Source organism: Falco rusticolus, chromosome 3 (assembly GCF_015220075.1).
Source record: "Falco rusticolus isolate bFalRus1 chromosome 3, bFalRus1.pri, whole genome shotgun sequence".
NCBI lineage: Eukaryota > Metazoa > Chordata > Aves > Falconiformes > Falconidae > Falco > Falco rusticolus.
The window spans coordinates 81,027,686-81,032,685 of NC_051189.1; positions in this window are offsets into that span (position 1 = coordinate 81,027,686).

Here is a 5,000-nt window from a genome sequence, read left to right on the forward strand (position 1 = left end):
TGTTGCCTCAGGAATTCAATCATTTTGTATTCAAAGTAATAGGTTTTCTATTGTGAAATTCTAGGCGCCTTGTAGATATATCTGTTGTGGTGATATTTTAATTGAAAGCAGGACGGTATTGATTGTAAGACTGATTTGGAGGGGGGAAACTGTGTTTGAAAACACTTTCCATTATATGGCTTAACACAAGACCAAATTAAAGTGGTTGACCAGTTTCTGTTTGTATTATAGCAACAGTGGAAACTATACAGAGAGTTTGGGGGTTTGGAGTTTGATTTAAAACTACACACAGCAGAGAAAAACAAAAGAGTACCGAAGGACAATGGAGTTCAAACACAAGCAAAGCAGCAGCAGATCCTCTTGCAGTACTGATGCAAAAACATCACTCGGTTTATCTGTAGATGCTTTGCCAGCGTAGCAGCTTGTCAGCTAGATAGTGGAGGCTTTGATTGTTTTTCTCCCTAAAATGGTTATGCGGGTCAGAGCCACTCAGTTTTGTGGACATAACTGGTTTCTTACACTTCTCATCTCCATCAGCTGCCTCTTCTCTTTCTCCTCCAACTGTTTGCGGTACCCACCTGGTGTGCCTTATCTCAGTTATAAATGGAAATGCTTCGTACCACAAATCTGCACAGATCTTGCTGTGATCTATCTCACCCTGCTTTATACTTGGAGATGATGCTGTAAATGGTGCGTATGTACTTTTTCCCTCAGTGTATCAATTCTGTGCATCCAACAGCAGAATGTGTCTTTTGAGTGAGGAATAACATTTCAAGTAATTTATTTACTCAGGTTTATATTTTTTTTTCCTGCTATCCTTTATGAAAGAGGAAACTAGTACATTTAGTTAGGTATCAAGTAACTTGCAATCCCTAGTGGTACTCCCTGAGAACATATAGAGGGATCTAGCACTGGAAAGCATAAGGTTTGTTATTTGGCTTTGGAAAAGCTCTTCTCTCATCAGCACAGTAAAATGACTTTGAAAGCTGTGTGAAGGTGTGGTAAGTCTTTGGAGGGGGATTATATCTTTTTCTGCTGTTTTTTAACCTGTCTCTTTTTTCTGTCAGTGGGGTATTTTAAGTCTTCCTGAGAACCGTATCTTTAATATTTAATTAAAGGGTTAGCTAAAAGGAACGTAGTGGGTGGATTGCTACCACTTCCCTCAAACCTACTTATTATATGTCTTCTTAAGTGCGCTTTAAATAGTTACAGCAAACATCATCACTAAAAATCACAGTTACTTTCTGGCTGTAGGAGGTTCTCTGTATCGCTCAGAGTCTTGGAGCAGGGGGAGAGGCACATGAAAAAACCTGGAGCGCTTTGAAGCTGTGGCAGGAAGGGAGCAGAGCGTGTGCGATAAGCTGCAGCAACAAATTGTGCAAGGAAGAAAGAAGGAAAAGTGCACGGCGTGAACTAGGGCAGGATGAAGTTCCTGCTGTACCGAAAATAAGACTGCTCCTATTGAAGAGATGATGGCTTGTAACAGTAGCAGCCTGTGCTGGGAGAGATGCAGGAAAACGAGGACAGCAGGGAGCACAGAAGCATTATGCGTCTGACCAGGGAGGAAGGGAGATGGCTGGGAACATAGTTAATTAAGAGATTTAGAAAGGGGGCTGATCTATTTTAGGGGAAATTAGTTCATGGCTTTTGTCTAGCTGTATGCTAGACAGGTTATGCTTTCCCCGCAACAGACAGGCCTGAAAAAGTAAATGAGAAAACTGGGACAGGAAAGGTGGGTGAGAGGAAGGAAGGGAGCGAGACCTGAGGGAGGGAGAAGTGTGGTCCAGGGGGGATGGAACCGGGCAGCTAAAACACAGTTTAAAAAAGGCCTGAGGGTGGAAGGGTAGAAAAGAAGGGGTCCAGGGAGAAAAGCAGAGGACAGTACCAGAAAAAGCTACAAGGAGGGCTGAAGGACAGCGTTTAGGTAGGACCTACTGCAGGAGCTGATTGCAGAGCTGCTCCTGGTGCCTGTGTTGAGGGACCTTTAGTTGAAAAGATAAGATAGTGGCCTTTTTGTTGGTATCCTGGGAAGTGATATGTGCTGCTTCTTTCTTCCGTCCTCCTCCTAGCAGCGGGGAAGGATGTTAACATTTGGAGCTGTGGCATAGCACTCAAATCAGGCCGTCGCCTCACTTCTGTGACGGAGAAATAAAGCCAAGTGTCATTCCCAGATCCTGAACTCGAGGAAGGCCAAAATCAAAATAGATTGGCCAGTTGTCTCCCATCTGTCTCCTATCTGTCAAAGTTCTTCAATATCAACTAAGTGGGAGGATTATTTTTGCAGACAGCAAACATCAATATTTCTCCTTTAACCAGTCAAAAATCTCCTCGGGACTCCTTGTAAAATTAGCAGTCAGCACAGGTCCTCCAGCTCTCATTAGACCCATTTTATCAGGGATATTATTTTCCATCTGCTGTCTCCAGAACAGATGATTAATTTGAAACTAGCATCTGGGGAGGTGTGAAGTTGTATTAGGAAGTCACTTCATGGCTTTTTTAGAATATGTCCTTTTGGAGGACATGAACACTAAAAAAGCTCCATGGCTGAACACAGGCATGAACTAGGAAAGCTTACGGTAAGGGACGAAAGCTGTCTTTGAATACCTGAGCACTGAAAGATCTCCACAAAGAACAAAGAAGTTATTTATATGGGAATGTATTTCTGTGTCATTATAAGTTGGTCATAAAAGTTCAACAATCAAAAAGTCAGCAAAGACCTCTTAAACTTGCCTTGTTTTCTTTCCCAAAGGCAACATGTTCCCTTCATTCCAGCCTAAACTTCAGTCCCGAGTCCAAAGAACGATAATAGGTATGGTCTGTTTGTTTGGTGCTATGACACTATATTATACAAAAAAAATAAAAAGATTGACTCCATTATCCTTGTCCAAAGCAGTACCTAAGATCCTAAAGCAGAGCTTCTTGCACAAACAGCAGGGTTGGGACAAAGCCTTTCTAGTATAAAAAATACAGATGACATGACTCTGTAATATATGTACTTTTAGAAAACTCATTTAGAAAGACATTCAGAGCTAGAGCTGCCAAGCAGGGATTGCTGTGTTGGCCCGTGCTCTGATGTGTACGTACTTTCCATTCCACAGGAACTTGCAATAGAGAGAAATCTAATCATGATAGGCTGACTGTGCAGAGGGAACACTATAGAATTGGCATTGCAATTTAAATCTCAGGGGTTTCTTCACTAGGTTTTACTTTTTTTTTTTTTTTTTTCTTGAAGATTTTCAGGCACAAACATGGAGCTGTAGTGTCTTCGTTTTACACTAGCATTACAGCCAGCATGTTTGTTTACGTGACTCCAGCAAGGTGATTGATTACAAACACACTTCTTGATGATGAAGTTTTTAAAGGATAACTGTCTTCCAGCTAAATGCCTGGGTGTGGAGCTTGTCTGACGTACTGGGGATTTACTTTTTAGTGTTACGTGAGCAAATTTGATGCACGCTTAGGCATCAGAAAGGTTAGCTGAAATTACATGGGGAAGCATTTGCACGGAGTCAGTGTGAAAGGTTTATCTCTTCCATGCAGTAGGTAACTTCTGGTGGAGAAGGTTCCTTTCAAACTGTACTATGAACTGTACAAATGGAATTAAGCAAGCCAACGTGCTGGTGCAATTTTTTGCAGTTACGTATCCCCTCCCTGAAAAGCACCAACCTATATTAGCCTGCTATAGATGTCACATTTCAGAAGATGACAGCCAGTGGAGATGCTGAAGAAAAACTCCTGGGTATGTGTCTCCTCCAGCCTTTCTGGTGCATTCCTGGGGGTAAGATGCAGCTCTGATTCAAGTAACCAAGAGAGACTGAGAGGGCTGTGCACATGCACTAAGAGCACGCACTGCCCTGCAAAGTGCCAGCTGTGGGAAGCTGGGGCCAACATTACCTAGGCCAATGTGCGTTCAGGTACCAATCTTGCAGATACTTTGCAAATACGTGTATTACTTGGATTGAGTCAAAGGGTTCAATACATCTCTGACCTGAGTTCAGATTTGCAGAGCAGATGGGTTACTAAATATGCCCTGGAAGTTTTTGCGTAAGTTAGTGACACATTTAAAGTTTTGCTTTACTTACTCTGAAGAATAAAGTGGCTGTCAAACTAGGTCTGAGGACAAATCGGTTGAAAGTGAGTCACCTGCTATTATCAGCACAGCTGCACTGGAGGGGTGGTTTTATTTGTGCATCACAGGGTAGAGGTGGGGTACTGCAGCAAGAGCAGCCAGTAGGACATTGCACAAAGTTACAAAAACAGAGGTTGCCTCTCTCTTCCTCCACCCCTTGTGTTATTGACTACTTAATTGCATCCTCTTTAAAGTGCATTGCTCTGCTTTATAGGTATGGCCCTCCTTTATATCACTTCAAAGTTCTACTGATATGCTAAGGAAACATTAAAACAAATCATGTAAATCTGCATCTAAAGCCTGCATTTCAGCCAGAAGCATGCAAACGCCATGCTGACACCTGTCAAATTTCACCAACAGCTTCCCCACACTAGTAAGCCTTGGACAAATCAGTGAGGATGGTAGTTAACACAAAAATAGAAACTGTGTAATTTGGACGTTTGACTTAGTCTTTTCCCTGATTGCTTTGTCTTTCAGTTTGATTGACTTCAGTTGAGAACATCAAACTAACAGCAGTGAAACTGTCATAGTGTTGTTTATTTATAACAGTTCCTTTTGTTCATGCTGCTGAATAAGGTGGCAATAAATATTCATTGCAGTTGTGTTTCACCAAATGGAAATTCAGAGATAACTCCTCACACTCTGAAAACTTTGCATTTCATACTTGGTGTTTACCACCACACTTAGCCTTCATTATCTTTTGCTGTCAATTATTCTTGTGTTTTCTTATTCAGTGACCTCACGTGTTTTAAATTATTTGTGGTTTACTAACAGAAATATTTGAAGTATGTTGCAGGTCCTTTTAGCAAAATCAGTGCAATGTAACTTTGAAATGAAATTTGTGACCAAATCTAATTTTTTAGAGGAGCTC